The sequence below is a fragment of the Bos javanicus genome, chromosome 15 (genome assembly GCF_032452875.1).
Source record: "Bos javanicus breed banteng chromosome 15, ARS-OSU_banteng_1.0, whole genome shotgun sequence".
NCBI lineage: Eukaryota > Metazoa > Chordata > Mammalia > Artiodactyla > Bovidae > Bos > Bos javanicus.
In genome coordinates, this window is record NC_083882.1 from 76,062,693 (window position 1) to 76,084,268 (window position 21,576).

A 21,576-nucleotide genomic window follows, 5' to 3' on the forward strand; every position below is an offset into this window, starting at 1 on the left:
TCCCACACACTCATACTGCCAGGTATCTCTTGCCACAACCACGCCGGGAAACAAATCACAAGAAAACCTCAGTGGTATTCAGTAATCACCATTTACAGCCCATGCATCTGGGATAGTTGGCTAGGCGGTTCTGCTGCTCCTGGCCGGACTCACTAACACACCTAGAGTCTGGCTGCCCATTGAGTGATTGAGGCTGGGCTCCAGGGACAGCTGCAGGGACTCACTCCTCTCCACACGCCTCTCATCCTCCAGCCGGCTAAACCAGGCATGTTCTCATGGCCACGGCAGGGGGACAAGAGACAAGGCAAATCCAGCTGATTGCACAGGGACTTTTCAGGCTTTTGCTTCCATCACGTTTGCCATCATCCCTTCAGCCAGAGCAAGTTTCACTGCTAAGCCCAGAGTCGAAGAAGGCGGACACAGAGGACGCAGATGATGGGGGACAGGGTGTGAATGCATGGAAGGATGAAGAGCTGGGATCACTTTTGCAGTCTACCACACTGACCTTGGGCAAGTTACGGTTCCCTCCTGAAGCTTCTGTCCCTGCATTTTTCTTTTAAACTGGATTGTATCTATCTTGTAGGGTAGCTGAGAGCATTCAATAACATAAGCTCTGTGAAACACCAGCAAAGTCAAAAGTATTTCTTCTGCTGATGTATTTCAAGTACACAAGCTTGGGGGTTGTGGGGGGCAGGGTGAGAGTACTCATTATTTGAGGTACATGGAAAGTTCAGCTCCTATTTCTAGAGTCCAGAAGGTTTACACAAGTCTCAGAGGTGAGAAGGCCCAATCACTGAGACAATAAACAAGATTTGTAAGAAGAAAATAAATCAAGGGGAAAAAGAACAATAAGTAAAATGATGTAATTAAAGTTACTGTTGAAGAAACGATCAAGGAGAGAATGAGTCAGCCACAAGTTAAAGCGATGAATCAGGCCCAATGTCATGTTTCTAGAATTCTTGTCTATTTCAAGACAGCCTGATGTCCCAGTTAAAAGAGCACCTTGAGCGTGTGGCAACAACATCTGGAAGGAAACACACTTTTAATTTTAATTTCTCCTCAACACCCTGCTAACCACAGGAGCAGGGTGCTGGGTGCAGAGTAGCCCGTCTGAACAATCCCACGGGGAGCGGCCAATCACTGCAGCATTATTTCACGTGTATCCAAAGGGATTTTAAATTCTTTAAAAAAATAAAACCTGTGCAATATGCCATTTGATTGTCAAAACAAGGCTATGACTATTAATTGCTCTACTCAACAGATGTGGAAACTGAGGCTTAAATGGTCACCTAGTTAGAGACAAGTCAAAGAGTGGAAGGCAGGTCCCTGAGTTATTCTCTCCCAGACTAACAGAGAACCATCCTCCTGCTGCTGATAACTCATTTGGATTTTTATTTCCAGTCTGTAAGAAATAATATCAAACATTTGCTGAGCCACTTACCTCATAAGCATGGCAGTTCACTGAATCCTCACCACAAACAGAGGTCAGCATATAGCCAGTTTCTTTTATAGATAAGGAGAACTGGAGCTCAGAGACTTTAACCACTTGCCTGAAGTCACACAGCCTGTAATAATGAGCTATGATACACATTCAGCAGCATATCTTTTTCAAATTCTGCCATCACCTACATTAAAGCCTGAACAATTAAAAGCAATTGTATGGCTAAATCTGCCCACCCCCTCCACACACACACACACATATGCTTTTCCCTCAGTTAATTCAAAGAACAAGCTTTCTGACCTGTATTTTCCACTTCACTGTATGTACCACACCACTGCCTCTAACAGACACAGCTCAAAGCAGAGGAGCAAGTGATATTGGTTCAGGAAACCTGAGCTGTGACCCTGAGCTGCTGACAGAATGTCTGATATTTATAGCAACTTGGAGTCAAGTACGGAGGCAAGTGTGTTCTGGATTGTTGCAGATGTCCTTAGGGGGAAAGAAAGCGTCTCTATGAAAAATTGTGTGGGATGCTTAACTGATGGAACATCAGACATGAAAGGACAATTCAATGGGTTTGCATCCCGGTTTTAAAAAATAATAATAAAAGGGTGGCCCAGCCAGTCTCTGTGGATAACATTCTTCACACACCTAGGATATAGCCACAGGAGAGGCCACATTGCTAGCTGAATTTATAAATTGCCCCTTACACTTTAACTATTTCATTTATGCGTTTGCCTATTGATTTAGAGTTGTCCCATTCCACAAAGAATTTGAGGCTGATTGTTTAACTGTGAAAACTACGGCCAAAACTGCCCGCTACTGCTGGCAGCTCAGCAGTGAAGAATCCACCTGCCAGTGCTGGAGACTCAGGTTTGATCTCTGGGTGGGGACGATCCCCTGGAGAAGGAAATGGCAACAGTATTCTTGTCTGGGAAATCTCACATCCAGAGGAGCCTGGCGGGCTACAGTCCATGGGGTTGCAAAGAGTAGAACACAACTGAGCGACGAAACAACAACAAAATGGCCAAAACTTGTTATGCCTCCCTGTCTCCTTGCCCTGGTCCTACACGCCAACTCTGGGCCTGGCCTTATGACTGGCTTTGGCCAATGGAACAGCAGGAAACTTCATGCAAGCATAACTTGAGAAAAGCATCCAGAAGAGAGCCCCAGACATCCAGTCAAGGCTATTCCAGACCGATCAGCCTCTGCCGATGTGCCAGTGACCACAGAGCCCATCCTGGCCAGATCAGCAGAGAAAGACATTGTTTAAAGCCACTGGGTTTGGGGATGCTTTGCTCCATGGCAATAACTAATTAATACAGAAATTTTGTTCTTGAAAAACATTATTAATTAATCGATGGTTATGTATTGAGTGCCCATGATCAGTCCCGTCATAATAGGTTCTGCAGAATACAGAAAACCATGCTGTAAGACATGATCCTGCTTGGAGTTTCATATTTACTTGTGGCAAGACAAAGGAAAAATACCAGCCAGATCTACTTAAACCATGTGGAAATTGTTTATATCCTACTCTTTCCTCAAGGCCAAGCTCAAATGCTACCTTCCTCTTGTAACATTTCCTTCCTTGAACTCCTTGCCAAATTGAATTGTTAACTTCTACCTCCTCTGGGATACCACAGACTATTGTTTTAAATTCTTCCAGGGTGACTCTCATATTATATTTAGAGCTATAGTCAGATGAGAATGTGTCCGTCCCGCCCACTGATTATAAACCTGGGTCTCGCGTCTCACTATGTGGACCCCAACATCTGCTTCAACGGTTGCCTGAACATGAGCCGTGTCAGCGTTTGTTGACTGAATGGACGTTGTAAGAGTTCCAGCGTGAGGGAAAACTCAGAAGTTTGTGGTAGTCAAGGAGTGCTCCATGAGGGAAGCAGGAGTTAAGGTTCTCAAATGAGATCCACAGTAAGAATTCCTAGAATTCGTGGACTGAATTCAGGGGGACCTATGAACTTGGATGAGGAGGAAAATTGCATCTCTGTGTTCACTAATCTTTAACTGAAACTTAGCATTTCATGCCATTATAAATGTAGGTTACAAACCACAAAAGCAGGTGTAACAGATGTTTTCCTAATCACCACATACTACTGCAGAGACCTCAAAATATCATTAATGTTCATCACTACTTTGAAATAATAGTGTTTATTTAATATAGTAATAAAGGAGAATAGCATTACCATATCACAATTTGGTGTTCTTTAATATTTTAACAACCACATCACAACCAGTTTCCTTTATAATACTGTGTGTTTTTTTAATGTATCTAAAATCACATTTTTGAGATGAGGTTTATAGGTTTTATCAGCCTGCCAAACGGGTCCATGACACAAGAACAGTTAAGACTCCTCTCTACCTTGGAGAATATTCAGACTGTGACTCCCCAGATTGGAGAGAAGTAAATATTTTGGATAGATGACCAGCATAAACAAAGATACATGTGGGACGGGACACGAGTTCCATACAGGAAGGAAATTTCACCCTCCCCCCACCCTTGAGGAGAGAGCCTCCTGGGCAAGATGAAGTAAAAAGACAGAATCTGTTAGCATAATAATGCATCCAAGAAACGAGGGAATAACTGATTTCTCTTAGCCTCTAAGAATTTGGAGAATTTAAACGCTTAAGGATCTAACAGTTCCCCTGCAGGGTGGAGCTGGGGCTCAGGAGAGATCTGAGCTCTGAACCTTGCAGAAACCACGCCCCCTGCCACACACAACTCTAGTCAAATTGACGCCAAGAAAAGGCCACGCCCCATCCCCCGGGACAGGGCCTCTGCGCGGTGATTAGGCCACAGGCTGCCTGCGGCTGGGTTTGAGGACACTGGCAGCTGACTCACTGGGACCAAGGATGCTTTGCACCATTCTTGGACTCAGAACGGATATGCAATTGGCTAACACTGAGACTCTTTTAGAAAAACACAATGATGACAGTTTGTCCTCACAGAAAGACGTTACAGGCATAACAGAGGAGTGACCACATGGGTTTGGGGACAGCGCAGAGGCCACCCTGATGAGATCAGAAGGCTGGCTCAAGAAGTAAAGCTGAACGGGGAAGAAAGCAGAGAGGAATGAAGGAGAGAGAAGCAAAAACTAACTCTAGGCTTTCAAGAGCCTCTAACCGAGGCAGGGAAGTTAGACGGGGGCTTGGGACAGATGGCAAGGTCTATCTAAGGGGTATGAGGTAACTTCAAGACATCGCAGGGACAAAGTCCCCGGGTCCACCAGAGACTCAAGAATAGAATTCCAGGGACAGACTGAAACGGAAAGGGAAGATAGTTAAGGGAATCATCCATGTAAAGGGGATTGTTCAAGCCTCCAAGAATAAAGGCAATAAAGTGAAAGAAAAGCAAGGACTGGGCCTAAGGGGATGGTCACAGAATCAAGATTGAAAACAAAGAAGCTGATGATGATGATAATTATACATGAATAAGGAGACTCCTGTGTCCAAAAGCCAAGGTAAGAGAACATTTCAAGAAAAGGGTTAAACATAGCCAAAGAAACTTGTGCAAGGTCTCAGGCTGTGGCCAGTGGGAGGTGCTTGGTGAGTTCCCACGGAGCAGAGCGTGGATGGATGGAGGCCCACGGTGGGGGAGTGGGTGGGTGGAGCCAGTGCAATGGGAAGAGGGAAGCCAGGACAGAGGGAGGGCCAAGCCTGGAATTAAGTTTCTTTTCTCCAAGAAGATCCAGACTTTCATTAGAGAAAGAAGGAGACTGCAAATCTGGGGTATTTAAAGGTCATGTGAAAATCATGGAAACCTCAAGCTGAAACTGTTCCCACCTAAATAATTTTTGTTTAGAAAGCAGGCAAAGCCGCTGAAACCATCCCAGCACAGCTCCCAAAATGGAATGACTCAGATGTCTCTGAAAATGTGTAGATGCTCTGAACTGCTCTGCTAATATATGGTCTGCCCACACTGAGCCCAGGGTCTGTTATGGGGACGTCTGACACAGAGGCCAGAGCTTCCCAGAGGCGCTGTAAGAACAGGAATTCAGGAAGTGGGGTCAAGTGAAGAGCTGCTATCACTGAACACACCCCGCAGCTTGATGAAACCACCCACCATTTAACCAGCCTCTACCGTGTGCCCAGCACTTCACTGACACTCTCCTAATCCTTAACCACAGCCTGACAAAGTAGTTTAGCTCCATTATTCTCCCCACTGTCCGGATGAGGAAAACTGAGGCTCAAGGAGGTTAAGTAACTTGCCTTGAACTCAGTTTACTGAAAGGCGGAGATAGTGCTGGGACCCAAGCATGTCTAACTTCCAACCTGCCTCTGTCTACCCTGTGACCTCAACCAACCCCATCCCATCCCTCAAGATGGGGGAAAAAAAAAATGTGACATTACCACCTGTGACAGCCAATGAAAGACAAATCTCCCGTAATGTTAGTCCTAATCCTTTCCAAATTCAAGTTTTTTTTTTTTTTTTTTAATTCATCTGGACTTAACCAACTTTTAGAAGGAATCCATTCACTTCTTCTCTAAGAGCCCTTCTTGAACTCTTGCTGAGGACAAGCGCTCAACTGGCTCCCAGAGGGAAGGGCTCTCAAGGGACGCCCTGGTGGTCGGGGAAGTCTTCACAGAGGAAGACCATGAACCAAATCAGTTTCTTAATTTTGTTGTTGTTGTTTAAACAAAGTATGACCTCTAAGTCTTTTGAAAAGTCAAAGAGTGCTCAAAGGCTTACAATTGAAAAGAGCATTCTCTTCTTCTCCCCAACCCCGTCTCCCTCACCTTGTTCTCCTGAAGCCCTTTCCCCTGTCGTTTACCTCCCTCTCTCTAAATAAATTACCCCCCGAGTCACCAAGGGGCTTCCATGGTGGCTCAGGGGGTAAAGAGCCTGCCTGCAATACAGGAGACCTGGGTTTGATCCCTGGGTTGGAAAGGTTCCCTGGAGAAGAAAATGGCAACCCACTCTAGTATTCTTGCCTGGAGAATTCCACGGACAGAGGAGCCTGGAGGGCTACAGTCCCTGGGTTAGGACTGAGCGACTAACTTTCACTTTCATGCTAGATAACACTTATTCTTCAACCTCTTGAGTCATCATCTTAAACACTGGTTGACATCTTAGTGGACTAGAAGTTTTTCTTCCATTCTCTCTGCTCCTCCTTCCATTCTCTCCTCCTCCTCTCTCTCCTCCTACTTGCATCTCAATTTTTAAATTATTATTATTATTTTGCTGTACTGCGTCTTCGTTGCTGCTCATGGCTTTGTCTATTTGTGGGGAGTGGAAGCCACTCTCTCTAGCTCTGGTGTGTGGGCTTCTCGTTGCTTTGGCTTCTCATATTGCAGAGCACAGGCTCTAGAGTGCAGGTTCAGCAGTTTCCATGCATGGGCTTAGGTGCTGTACAGCATGTGGGATCTTCTGGAACCAGGGATCAAACCCACGTCCCTTATGTTGGAGTGTGGATTCTTAATCATTGGACCACACTCATAATGGACGTTGCTCATAATTGTTTTAAATCCTTTGTCTACACCTTCACTACTATGTATTCCCAGCCTGATTACTAGACTGTGATTCTACTTCCTTTCTTTTTTGTTTTTCCTATTAATAATTACCTCATTTTTCATCAACTTAGGCTTGTTTTGTAAAAAGCAATTGACTAAACTTTTCCATGCCCTCGATGTAATTTTCCACATGACCAAACCTGTCTGATAATTTGTCAGTCTCATTTATTTTCCTGGGGACAAACTCCCTTACCCCTTAGAGCCTTCAGCTATCCTGCTGATCAGGTCTAGCTGTTCCCTGGGCCAAGGCACAGCTGGTCTCCAGATATTCTCTTAGCCAATACCCAAGGAATTCCGTCCCTGTCTCCCCTGGGTTGGGGTCCCTGTTCCTGGATCCCACATCTTCTTTCTCAGCTCCCTGGTTTTAGTTGAGCACATCCTTCAGGAGTTTCATGAGAAAAGGGATGTGGGTGGACAAGTTATTCTGAGATATTGTGTGTCTAGAAAAGTCCTCATTTCACCATCACATTCAGTTGATAGCCTGGGTTGGTATGGAAGGAAGATAGATGGTAGTCGCTCAGTTGTGTCTGACTCTTTGTGACCCCCTGGACTGTAGCCCACCAGGCTCCTCTGTCCATGGAATTCTCCAGGGAAAAATTCTGGAGTGGGTTGCCATTCTCTTCTCCAGGAGATCTTCCCAACCCAGGGATCAAACACAGTCTCCTGTGTTGCAGGCAGCTTCTTTACCATCTGAGCCACCAGGAAAGCCCCAGGTTGGTATGGAAGTAAGTCAGAAAAAGACAAGGGCTTCCCTGGTGACTCAGTGGTAAAGAATCCACCTGCCAATGCAGGAGACACCGGTTCTATCCCTGATCTGGGAAGATCCCACATCCCAAGGAGCAACTAAACCTGTGCCCCACAACAACTGAACTTGGGCTCCAGAGCCTGGGAGCCACCACTGCTGAAGCCGGTGCACCCTAGAGCCTGTGCTCTGCGACGAGAGAAGCCACTGCAATGAGCAGCCTGCTGCTGCAGCCAGAGAGCAGAACCTGCTCACCACAACCAGGAGAAGCCTGCACAGCAAGGACGCCCCAGCACAGCCAGAGCAAGTAAGTAAAATTAGTTGTTGAAAAAGAAAGACACCACCATATGATATCACTCAGATGTGGAATCTAAAAAATATGACACAACCGACATACCCACGAAACAAAAACAGATTCATAGGCATAGAGATCAGCCTTGTGTTTTGCAGGGAGGGGAAAGGCGGGCAGTGGATGAAGAAGAGAAGGATTGGGAGTTTGGGATTAGCAGAAGCAAGCTATTATATATATAAGAAGGTAACAAGGTCCTATTGTATAACACTATATTCAATATTCTTTGATAAACCGTAATAGAAAAGAATATGAGAAAGAATATATATATATATATATATATATATATATATATATATATAACTGAATCACTTAGATGTACGGCAGAAATTAACACAACTTTGTAAGTCAACTGTACTTTAATAAAATCTAAAAATAAGGAGGCACCAAAAGACCAGTCAGAGGCTTTGAGTACCTGGGCCTGACTTGTCCGTTTGATGAACTACATTCTAGGACAATCATTCCTCCTGACAGCTTGTCTGCTACAGACCCCTAGATATATGCATCTATCGGTCATTTCTTTGGAATTACCTAGTTCCTCCAGAGAAACATTCTCCTGTGTCCTTGTGGCGTTGAAGCCAGAATACCAATACAGGCTTGATTCTGCTGCTCCGGAGCTGGGTGGGAGAAAGGTGCTGGAGAGTTCTCAATTTATCTGCAGACTCAATCCCCTGCTTACCCCTTTCCTAGGTACACCTGGCTTCCCTGAGCCCAGAGCCTCTGATCTCTCGTGGGAGTAGGAGGAACGGTCACCCGACTGCTGAGGACTTCGAGGTCTGCCTACTCCTTACCTAGACTTTGAGACTGCCCCCCATGCTGCCGCTGCTGCCGCTACTCAGTGGCGAGCCCCCTTCTCCACCCCACGTTCTGGGGCACTTGGTGCCTCCAGTCCCTAACCCTCTAAACTGGGGGAGTGTGGAAGAAATCAACTTGCTTCCCAGTGCCCTTCCCAGCTGTGAGTGTGGAGATTTGGTATTCCTCCTCTCTGCTGGGAGAAGGGCATGGCACCCCACTCCAGTATTCTTGCCTGGGAAATCCCATGGACAGAGGAGCACGGTGGGCTACAGTCCACGGGGTCACCAAGACTCAGTAATGACTGAGTGGCTGAGCACACACGCCGCTCTGCTAAGTCACGTGTTCCTCCTCTAGCAGCTTTACCTCCTGGATCTCCGTGTTGAGATCCAGGAACACAGACATCTAAGTCCATCAAAGACAAAATTCGGGTTTCTATTCTGGTTCTCCTGGAGGTTTCTGTAGTTTTCAGGGAGTGAACAGAGTGGTGACATCTTTCTTCTACCACCTTGGAAAGCCTCAAGCTCAGTCTTAGGGGTGGATAGCCGTTGACCTGGCAGCTGAGGCAGGGAAAGTTATTCTTGGCGGAGGGCATGGTGTGTTCCCAGGCAAGAGGAATGGAAGCAGACAGCATACAGCTTCTCGCGACTGGAAGCAAGCTCAAGGGAGAGGAGGCTGGACAGGGGCCAGGGAAGCAGGTCACGGAGGGCCATGAGGGTGCCAAGAAGTTTGTCACTGATCCTGGAGAAAAGGGGAAGCCTGAAGGAGAGCAACCTCGTGACCAGATTGGCCACTTGGGGAGCAATACGGCAGGTGTGCTCAAGGGAGTCGGGGGCACACACGCCTGGGAGGAGAGAGACCCACCACGGGTTATGGCAACAGTTTCCCCGTGAGAAACAGCAGCAAGAAAGGGCACTTGAGCAGCGGCGGTCACTGCGCAGAGTCAACAGGACCGACAGCTAACGAGCGGGGCAGCAGGGCAGTGGAGGAGTCTAGTTTGAAGGTGGCATGGCAACCCACTCCAGTATTTTTGCCTGGAGAATCTCCACGGACAGAGGTGTCTGGCGGGCTGCAGCCCATGGGGTCACAAGGAGTCGGCCACGACTGAGCGACTAAGCACAGGTGGCAAGAGTGTCCACAGGGACGGGGAAACGCTGGAGGAGAAGCAGGTATAGGGACGCTATATTTGCATTTCTATTACATTCGTCCAAATCCGGGGCGACCAAACCGGTATTATATGGTTGCGGTCAATATCCACATAGCTATCTGAGTCTTGCTTTTTTCTCTTAGAAGTAATTTCCAAGGGTCAACAGAATCCTCTAAGGTCCTTCTTTCATTTGGCCACAGAATATCCCATCGTGTTAATGTCCCATGTCCCACCTCCTCAGGACTCTGTTCCGGGCACTCTAAAGAGGACTGTAGGAACTCCACGGTGCTCTTGGCAGGGTCTGTGAGTGGCCTCCTGCTTCCTCTGAGGCTGAGGACCCCTGGAGAGGTGGGTCAGTGGCATCCGCTCCATCCGCTCTGCCACCTGAAATGAGAGTGATGAGGAAGCATGCTTGGCCACACAGCCTGTGGCTCATCCACGCCCCAAACTACCTCCCAATCTGATCCTCTGGTCGCCAAACAACAGTGACCCTACCAGATTTGGAAGGAGCAAGGCCCTCCCCCTCCCCTCACCTGGGCCCTCTCCCCTTCCCAAACAGCCATGCTGCTTTCTTCTGCCAACCATCCTCAGGAGTGGCCCCATTCAGATCTCCAGAGAGGGTCTCAAGGTGCCTGGGGTCAAAGTGTCATCAGGGTCACGCCTAAGAATGGTGGGACCCACACAGGGAAGCAGGTGGCCCTATGGCAGGGTTAGGGGAGGAGGAGCGGACCAACGGTTGTTATGGCAACCAAGACTCCCAAGATGGAAGGAAGGGGAAAGGCGGCCCTGCTTAAGAGTTGCCATGGCAACCCAGATCCTTGAGACCAGCTCTGAAGACAAAAACCACACACTCCCCACTTACAAAGAAGGTACCTGGGAGTCCTCAGGATTCTTTGCATTTCAGAGAGCTGAATGGAATGAGTCAAGGTCTCCTGGTCCCACAGTTGACTTCAGAGACTTTTCAGAGACAGGAAGGCTTCCACTTTTCTTTGGGAAGACAGCCAGAGCTTGGAAACCCCTCAATTCACTCAAGAAGCATCTATTGAGACTACTGTATAGCAGGGACACTGTGATAAACAAGACTCAGGCCTTGTTCTTAAATGAGGAAACTGGACGTTTAAACATCGGTGCAAGACTGTTGTTGGTGGGCGTGATGGTTCAGCCTTTTCTGGAGACGGTTTGGCAGCATCCATTAAAATCATAGGGCTTCCCTGGTGGCTCAGATGGCTGAAGAATCTGCCTGCGATGTGGGAGATGCAAGTTCAATTCCTGGGTTGGGAAGATGCCCTGGAGAAGGGAACGGCAACCCACTCCAGTATTCTTGCCTAGAGAATCCCATGGACGGAGGAGCCTGGTGGGCTACAGTCTACGGGGTCGCAAAGAGTCAGGCGTGACTTGAGCGACTGACAGTATTAAAATTACAAGAGCACATTTGCTGTGATGCAGCAATCCCATTTCCAGGAGTGTGCCTACAGAAACATTTGCATCTGAATCTTGTCACTGCAGCGTTATTTGTCACAGTAAATGGTGGGAAACACGTGAATGTCCCATGAGGCAGGCTAGCCATCTAGATTTGGATGCAGCTATACGTGCTGAGGACACATATAAATATGTGTGGAAAGCAGAAGAAACTGTTAGCGGTGATCACCCGTGTAGCGGGACTGACCAATGAGATCAGAAACTGGAGGGTGGGGCACGGGGCTCTTGCTTTTCCTTCTGAACCACATTTGGCTGTTACAAGAATGCACATGTGCATGTTAACTCGCTTCAGCCATGTCCAGCTCTTAGTGACCCTATAGACTGTGTAGCCCACCAGGCTCCTCTGTCCATGGGATTCTCCAAGCAAGAATACTGAAATGGGTTGCCATGCCCTCCTCCAGGGAATCTTTCCAACTCAGTGTTTGAACCCGTGTCTTTTACATCTCCTGCATTGACAGGTGGGCTCTTTACCACTAGCACCACCTGGGAAGCCCCATTACAAGAGTATAGATTTATAATTTAAGGAAACCACCAAATACTTGGGGAATACGTAGGATGGTTGGTGGGTGGTCCCATAACTTCGTGGCAAATAGATGAGGAAAAAATGGAAACAGTGGCAGATTTTATTTTCTTGGTCACCAAAATCACTGTGAACAGTGACTGCACCCAGGAAGTTAAAAGATGCTTGCTCCTTGGAAGAAAAGCTATAACAAACCTAGACAGCATTTTAAAAAGCAGAGACATCACTTTGCAACAAAGGTCCACATAGTCAAAGCTATGGTTTTTCCAGTAGTATGACAGCTGGACCGTGAAGAAGGCTGAGCACCGAAGAATTGATGCTTTTGAACTATGGTGCTGGAGAAGACTCTTGAGAGTCCCTTGGACTGCAAGATCAAACCAGTCAATCCTAAAGGAAACCAACCCTGACTATTCATTGTTAGGACTAAAGCTGAATCTCCACTATTTTGGCCACCTGATGCAAAGAGCCAACTCACTGGAAAAGACCCTGATGCTGGGGAAGATTGCGGGCAAGAGAAGAAGAGGGCGGCAGAGGATGAGATGTTAGATGGTATCACCAACTCAACGGACATGAGTCTGAGTAAACTCCGGGAGTTGGTGATGGACAGGGAAGCCTAGTGTGCTGCAGTCCATGGGGTCGCAAAGAGCTGGACATGACTGAGAAACTGAACAACAAAGGGTGGTTGGTGCTCTGATGAGATTTATGGAGGTGAAAAATGTGTGTATTGCTGGCTATAGGACAATGCAAAGAGCCACACTAGAGGGAGAGTTAGAAGAAAAGACAGGCGGGTAGGAAGAAGTGAGGTCAAATTTCATCAGAGGAAGGCGTTTTAAAGGGATGGCAAAAGCAAAGACTGGGAAGCGTGGAAGTCCAGGTGTGTTTGGGAACTTCAAGCAGATTCCATGCAGAGGTGGCAGAGATGGGTTGGGGCCACAGACCTCCCCAGGGACAGGGGAGAGCCATCTCAAGTGTGGAAGCCAGAGAGGGACGTGAGAAGAGCAGAACCTAGACAGATAGCCCAGAGGGCTCCTGTGTGGTGGGCAGACTCAAGGGGAGACATCCCTGGGGCAGAAAGGCACCTTGAGAGGCTGCTAGAATCCCTCCCATGGGGAGAAGTGATGGGGACCCCCCCTGAGGGCAGATGGAGGGCAGGGAATTCCTAGTAGCATTTCACAAGTAGGCAGGGTAGGAATTGATGTGTTTAGAATCCATCATCTATCAGGGCCAGATGAGCCTCCTCCACTTCAGTTCAGTTCAGTTCAGTCTTTCAGTCATGTCCAACACTTTGCAACCCCATGGACTGCAGCACACCAGGCTTCCCTGTCCATCACCAACTCCGGGAGCCTACCCAAACTCATGTCCCTTACATCAGTGATGCCATCCAACCATTTCATCCTGTCATCCCATTCTCCTCCTGCCTTCAATCTTTCCCAGCATCAGGGTCTTTTCCAATGAGTCAGTTCTTCCCATCAGGTGGCCAAAGTATTGGAGTTTCAGCTTCAGCGTCAGTCCTTCCAATGAATATTCAGGATTGATTTCCTTTAGGATGGACTGGTTGGATCTCCTTGCAGTCCAAGGGACTCTCAAGAGTCTTCTCCGACCCACCACTCTTCAAAAGCATCAATTCTTCAGCACTCAGCTTTCATTATAGTCCAACTCTCACATCCATACATGACTACTGGAAAAACCATAGCTTTGACTAGATGGATCTTTGTGGGCAAAGTAATGTCTCTGCTTTTTAATATGCTGTCTAGGTTGGTCATAACTTTTCTTCCAAGGAGCAAGCGTCTTTTAATTTCATGGCTGCAGTCACCATCTGCAGTGATTTCAGAGTCCAAAAAAATAAAGTCTGACACTGTTTCCATTCTTTCCCCATCTATTTGCCATGAAGTGATAGGACCAGATGCCATGATCTTAGTTTCTCTGAATGTGGGGAAATGGAGGCCCAGAGAGGAGAAATGAGGTAGTCCCTGCTTTTATGACTGAGTTTCTCCTGGGCAACTTGGAGGAGGTGGCTCAGTCCTTTGAGGACCTGGCCTATTTAACATCTGATTCAGACAATCCCCAACCGAGATGGGATGGACCAAGGGAGGCCTGCTGCCCAAGAAGCCTCTGTGGGAAGAAGACAGGGAGAAAGACAACTGTGATGTCTAGATGGCAAGGGTCCTACTCGAGATCCAGGCCTCCTAGAGGGGAAGTGTTCCGGGCATCAGACTCGGACATGGCTGGCCTGCAGGGAGCCTCGGCTGGGCGGGGGCACTGGGAAGGATGGCAGGTGGTGAGCACGCTGCCCCCAAGAGCTGGCAGGAAATGTCTCTGTCACCTGCCTCTCTGGTGCCCTGCCGCATGCCAGGGGACAGGCACTGTGGTGGCCCAGACAGAGCATGGGACTCTGGAGTCAGCCCCTGACATCTAGTGCCTTCCTGTCCTGCCCACTGGGTACGCTGGCCTTGAACTTGCCATGTAACAATCTCACGTGGGAAAACTGACAGAGGCTCAAGACTCACTCTGAGAAATGCTGCAGGGAACGCAGCCCTCCTCCTGGACAGGAGAAGGGGAAAGCCCCCAAGGGATCCCTGTTGCCAAGCTGCCAGTGTGGCCCCGTTTAGCAGATCAGCTAGAAGGAAGGGTGGTGATCATCGCCCTCCCTGAGCTGTGCATAAGCACAGAGCAGGCGGCGCGCCTCCGCACACGATGTCCTCTCACTTAAAAAGAAGTAAACACTGGGGCAGGTGCAGCTATCCCATTTCACAGATGCAGCAGACGAGTTCTGATTCAGGCCCCACCAGCGTCACGCCAACCTTTGGACAGCAGTCCCAGCAGCTGCTAGACTAGATTCAGATCTGTTACCACTGGCCCAAAGAGTTCTGCATGAGGAAACATTCTCCCCTTAAACAAGTCTGGGAAATGCTACAAATTCTTTCCTTCTTTAAGGGAATCACAGTACCTCCTAAGTTATCAAAGGCTCTTAGAAGTCCCATAGTAATGCTGTTTAACACAGCATTTCCCTAACATATGGCTTCCCTAGTGACTCAGGCAGTAAAGAATCTGCCTGCAATGCAGGAGACCTGGGTTCGATCCCTAGTTCGGGACGATCCCCTGGAGGAGGGAATGGAAACCCACTCCAGTGTTCTTGCCTGGAGAATCCCATGGACGGAGGAGCCTGGCAGGCTGCAGTCCATGGGTAACAAAAAGTCAGACACGGATGAACAGCTAACACTTTCACTAACACACTTTCACGGCCTCTTTTACAGTCTGCAGAACCTGAGCTCCATGAAACATTCTGACAAATGTGGATCTGACCAATAGCAGCAGAACTCTAAGGTGGGATTTCAGACCTTCAAACAAAAGACAAATCCTTGGGCAGAGTCTTCCCTCAGTCCCTCAAGTCACAGCAGAAGCCTCTGCTTCCTCCTGGGCCTTGGAACAGAGAGAGTGGATGAGGCTGAGGTCTGCGGGACCCCGAACTGCACCCTCAGCGGGCAAGGGGAGGACCAGATGCTGGCTGTGGCAGGACTTGTCTGCAGCTCTGGGACCAGGCATCCTCGGGTGGGCGGGCCAGGTCAGGCATCTGGAAGAGCCAAGGCACAGATGTTCCAGCCACTCTTGGATTCCAGCCTGGGCTCCTGCCTTCCCTAATTCCAATATTTGGCTGCCGCTCTCGCCTAATTCATATTCCAATGTCAACACTGTGTAATCTCCCCCAAACACTGACAGCCTGGAGGTGGGCAAGGGGAAGGGGCAGCTGACAAACAGCGACAGAGGGACCAAAGGGGAGGCGAGGAGGAGGTGAGCAGGACTCAAGAACTCACACAGGACCCCACCCCACCCCCCCACCCAGCCAGGCCGGTAGCACCTGCGAGCTTTCCTGGAGAGAAGAGACTGCGGCCCTAAAGGCACCCAGTACTCACCTGTGCTGATCAAGGAGGCCATGAGGTGTCGGGGCCAAGGGCCTCCCATGCTCAGAGAAGGGGGAACCAGAGCCCACTTAGATGTTGGGCTGGGCTGCCCAGGAGGGTGGGTCTTGTGTGATGGCCAGACAGAGAATGTGACCGAAGTCAGGGGGCTAGGGTCTAGCTCCAGCTCTGCCTCTTAACTGGCTGTGTGACCTTGGGCAAGTCAGTCAACCTCTCTGGGCTTCATTTCACTTCGAATAAAGAAGTTGCCTATCTCTGGGGGAAGGCAAGAGAGCATCAGGAGAAACAGCGTGGGCCTGACTGCTGAGCTGGCTCTGTCCTGGCTCTTGACCTCACTGGACTCTGGTATCCTCATAGGTAAAATGGGAATAATGATGCTGGGATGAAATGAGAGCAGGCGTGCAAAGAGCGTGGATCTCTACGCGGGCTGTGGGGGCGGGGCAGGGTATGGGGCAGCTCGAACAAGGTATGCCTGCAGTCATCTTCTCCAGGCCCTCACTGAACCGAGCCTCATGTGAGGTCTATGAGGGAGAGACTATTGCTAACCCATTTTACAGAGGTGGAAACCGAGGCCCCGTAACTGGCCCACAAATCACACCGCTGGAGGGCACTGGATTCTGTCTGACGCCGAAGCCTCCGGGACTGTTCTGTTGTTCCACTGTCTTTCTAAGCTTGTAGGGGTGGTGAAGGCGTGGACCCGGGCCCTGGAGGAGCCCCATCATCTGGCTGATGAGGAGTGAGGGGTGGGGGCACGGGGGTGCAGGTCCGGGGTGCCGGTGCAGAGCTGCAAGGCGGCCCTTGAGCTTGGTCTCCCTCCTGCCCTAGGAGCCCGTCTCCAGCCTCACCGACCTCTCGACCCCCAGCCCCACCCTATTCCTCCCAGTCATTGCTGCCCACCACCACCACCCTCCGCCCTCTGCACCCCATTCCCAGCCAAAGGCTTCCCTAGTTCTGACCACAAACTCCCTGGAATTCAGGGACCTCCACCCAGATTTTCCCCAGGGCTGCATTCACTCAGACTTCCTGAGGAGGGCTACTCATCAGTATGCACAGAATTTGCATGCAATTTGCATACACTCATAAGGACCTGCAAGGCAGCTTTCCAGTGAAGTATTATCGAGGCTGCTTTCCCCTCCTTATCTCTCCATTTCTTCCTGCTGCTTTGAACCCACCCTCGGGCACTGCTCCCTGCTTTCCTACTTCTAGATGTGTAACTAAACAAGAGGAGGAATTTTTTTTTTTTTAATGACAATTGCCATTTACTGAGCACCTGTTAGTGACGGGCGCTGCCCCTCACAATTACTCCCAGAGAATCGCTATTTGAGGGGGTCTGAGGGAACCCAGGGAAGAGGAGCCCCCTTCCCAGCCTCTCCTCAGAGCCACCAGAGAATGACTCAGGCAGAAGAATTTCGAAGGGCCTCTTTAATGTTGGGAAAGCTAATTCAGGGGGCTTCCCGGTGGCTCAGTGGTGAAGAATCTGCCTGCCAGTGCAGGAGAGGCAAGAGCCGCACGTTCTGTCCCTGGGTCGGGAAGATCCCATGGTATAGGAAACGGCAGCCCACTCCAGGATTCTTGCCTGGAAATTTCCACAGGCAGAGGAGCCTGGCGGGCTACAGTCCATGGGGCTGCAAAGAGTTGGACTCAACTGAGCACAGCTCACACACGTGAACACACACACACACAGCTGATTCAGGACAAATATGCCTCAGGTCTTGCGGTTTCCTAATTCTGAACAGAACGGCATGGAGAGGATATATGCTCTCTGCAGGTGGGCAGATCCCCCAAAGAGAAGCAGGGAAGGGGCTGGGCTGCACACTGTCCCAAGTTCACCATTTACAAACCACCCCCGGGAAGACTGGGATGGGGAGCCAAGACTGCCTCGAGCGGATGCTCCCTCCCTGTGGAAAGTACACAGCAGCAGCAAGGGAGCAGTGTTCCCCTTATTTTACAGATGTGAAAACTGGGAAGTAATGTAACTTCCCCAAGGTCCCTGAGTAAGGAAACTAGGGGATCGGCACTGAAGCCCAGCACTGCCTAACTCCAGAGCCTGTGGGCTTTCCATATCACCAGAGTCATCTCTTTGAGCAAAGCACACTGACCAGGGAAAGGGAACAAAGAGAGAACGCAGAGAAGAGAACAGAGAGAAAGCTGCAAGTGTCTGCATGTGGGTCAGCCCGCCACTGGGGAAATCCACCCCTTCAGCGCCAGGGCTGGGAGGGCCTTTGGGCCATGGAGTCGTGGCAGGGGGGACAAACTCTCACACATGCCCGCAGGGGCGAGGCAACCTATACAGGAGTCGGTGGGCAGGGAGACAATAGGGAGTGGTGGGGACTGTGGTCCACCCCACTGCGGAAGGCCCGACTCCAGCCCAGCCCACCTCGATCATGCAGCAACAAAGCCCAGGCCACCAGATCTTCTGACTTTTCAAGAAATGTTAAAATCAAATTATTACATGAAATCTCCCCTATCTGTTTAGGTTGGCTCAGCATTTGAGAGAACGAACAGATACTGTTGAGGCAAGCAAAACATCACTTCTTCTTGGCTACAGCCTGCTTACCAGTCTACAACCGCAAAAAAGGCCTGTCACCTCAGAAGTGTGCTCGGTGAAGTGAGAGTTCCTGAGCTCCAGGGGTGGCCGCGTCCCTGTCCCTGCCACCTCTCAGGCCTGAGCAGGAGGGGCTCAGGCAGTCATGGGGAACATCCTTGGAGCCCATCCCAGAGCTAGCAAGCAGAGAGCCGGGCCCCGTGATTCCTAGCTCAGAGCCCCTTCCACAAACTCACAGCTACTCACTGCCTTTTTTCCTTTTTCTCTTTCTATTTTGTATTGGAGTATAGCCGATTAACAACGTTGGTAGTTTCAGGTGAATAGCGAGGGTCTCAGCACTACATATACAGGTATCCATTCTCCCCCAAGCTCCCCTCCCACCCAGGCTGCCGATAATATAGGGCAGAGTTCCCTGCTCTATACAGCAGGTCCTTGCCGGTTATCCGTTTTAAAGATGCTACTTGCTGTCTTCTGATCCAGGAGTTGCATCTTAAATTACAGTCAGATCTCTGCGGTCTCAGGTTAGAAATCAGCATTTTTAACAAGGCACCCCAGGGAATTCTCACGCACACGAATGTGTGGAAACCATAGCAGGGGGACTGGGAGCAAAGACGGAAATGTACAGGCATAGATGAGTGCCCTGTGGACCAGCCACGTGACCGGAAGTCACAACCTCGCTAAGCCTCAGTCTCTCATCTTTAAAAGAGACAGAATGTTGATCGCTTCACACGTTTGCCTTGGGGAGACCCTAGTAAGGTCAGGCACACAAAAACGTTTTTGTCAGCACACAAGCAGTGGTTTTTCAACCTGCAGGTCCCAGTCAATAAATGGGTCACAGGATCCATTTAACGGGTTTGGGGACTTCCCTGGTGGTCCAGTGGCTAAGACTCTGCACTCCCAGGGTAGGGGGTCCAGATGTGATCCCGTCAGGGAACTAGATCCCACGTGCTGCAATGAAGACTGAAGATGCTACGTGCCACAACTATAGACCCAGCACAAACAAATATTAAAAAAAAAATTTTTTAGTGGGCCTTGATCCATTCTATTTTTAGTGAAATAAAATAAACAGTAGAAAGACTATTGTCTTACAGAACTTCACGGAACATAAAGACATATGTGGGAATATAAGCACATATGGGAATGTTGGGTCACAATTCATAATGTTTTTGTCCCATGAGTGGTCAAAGACATTTTTTTGTTTTAAAAACACACTGCTCTATGGGAATTCCCTGGCAGTACAATGGTTAGGACCTGGCGACCTCCCTGCCAGCGACCTGGGGTTCGATGCCTGGTTGGAGAAGTAGAATCCCACAAGCCACACGATACAGCCACCAAAAAAAAAAAAAAAAAGAAAGAGACATACACTGCTCCACACATAGTTGTAAATCCTCATGACCTTGTATGATGCAATGGTTTCTTTGGACATGACAAAAAACACAAGCAACAAAAGAAAAAAACAAACTGGGCTTCATCAAACTTAAAACTTTTGTGCTTCAGAGGGCATTACTAAGAAAGTGAAAAGACAACCCTCAGAATGGGAGAAAATAACTACAAATCACATATCTAACAAAGGCCTGTTGTGCAGAATATATAAAAGAACTTTACAACTCAACAATAAAAATGATAATCCAACTTTAAAAAGGGGGAAAGTCTCCACAGACATTTTTCCAAAGAAGATACTCAAATAGCCAGCAAGGCTGTGAAAAGATATTCACCATCATTAGGCTTCCCAGCTGGCACCAGTGGTAAAGAACCTGCCTGCCAATGCAGGGAGAGGTAAGAGATGCAGGCTTTGATCCCTGGATTAAGAAGATTCCCCTGGATGGGGGGCGTGGCAATGCCCTCCAGTATTCTTGCCTGGAGAATCCCGGGGATAAAGGAGCCTGGTGGGCTACAGCCCATGGGGTCACAAAGAGTCAGACACAACTGAAGCTGCAGGGAGCCACCGGGAGGACCTCCACCCGTGACAAAGGTCATGACGAAGGAGGCTCGACATACGAAAAGGTGGGATCAAGCCTCAGGAGTCCCCCTGGAAATTCTCGAGCATCTACCCCCATAACCAGAGCCTGCCTACTTTACTACTTTGTGCTCTCACCTACACCTCTGACTTTACGGGGGGCTGTCCCCCACCACCTCTTTCGAAGAAAGAGTTAACTTAGAGCTCCAGTTAATAATAATTCCTGGGCATGATAGGAGTGTTCCAAACTTACAAACTCCTCTGAAGGTTCTCTAGCCTGCCTGACAGGCTTGTCTGGCCACATGTGATTGCTCACAGCCTCCCAGCCATGAGAGGCACGAGATGCTTTAAACCTTCTAAAAACAGGTTCCTTAGAAAAGTTAGAAAACCATTAGTATAAGTATAGTGGGCTGATTAGAAATTGTATTGGTGAAGGGTTTTTCATTTGTTGAGCCAATGTTTGTTGCTAAGTCTCCACATCCCCTGCCCTTACACACATTAATGAATATATAGAAGAAATAAGTATTAACCTTTGATATTAATCACTTTAGACCTTAGGCTAAGTAAATTCTTTCCTTAATTAAAACCCACTACACCCTCACCTTATAGGAATGTAACTTTTATCTGGTACCTTCGGAAGGTGGAGTCTTTTTAAGAATAATCACCCCTGAAGAAATAAGTGTCCTGGTTGACTGATCGCTGTCACAAGGAGAGGGTCATAAATTGTCAGCAGGTGCCCTGGCCAGAAGATGATATAACACCTCTAAGACCTCTGTATACATTTGTATGAAGCACCTGACTTTGATAAAAGTCAGGACTGCTGACCCCGCATGACTTTTGCATAACATCTCAGTGTATAAAAGTAGACCATGGAAAATAAAGAATTGGGATCAGTTTCTCGAAATACTGGTCTCCCCATGTCGCTCTCTCTCTCAGACTCTCGGTGAGTCTCCATCTGGAGCGCGGAACCCACCAAGCTTACTAATTATGCCTGGGCTTCTAAGATCCGACCGGGGAGGCCTCAGTGTTTCCTCTCCTTCGGGAGAACGGAAGGACGCCTGCGGCCTGCGTAAGTGGTGCAAACTTCTTGTCTTGAAGTTTTATTGGTCTCCCGCGTAAACCAAGCTACTCAGCCTCTTTTCTCCACTGAATTTTTCTACT

General features: G+C 48.8%; 1 long non-coding RNA gene across 3 annotated transcripts; it reads left to right on the forward strand.

The window, feature by feature from the left end:
• The first annotated feature begins 1,490 nt into the window (after positions 1-1,490).
• On the forward strand, positions 1,491-19,812 carry LOC133227015 (uncharacterized). 3 transcript variants are annotated; one of them, XR_009729708.1, is made up of 4 exons: positions 1,491-8,016; positions 8,749-8,832; positions 15,251-15,320; positions 18,390-19,812. It is a non-coding gene; the product is annotated as an uncharacterized LOC133227015 (long non-coding RNA). The 3 variants fall into 3 exon arrangements; XR_009729707.1 differs by lacking the exon at positions 18,390-19,812 and having other exon boundaries at positions 1,491-4,917; positions 7,759-8,016; positions 15,251-15,790; XR_009729706.1 differs by lacking the exon at positions 18,390-19,812 and having other exon boundaries at positions 15,251-15,790.
• The last annotated feature ends 1,764 nt before the right edge of the window (positions 19,813-21,576 follow it).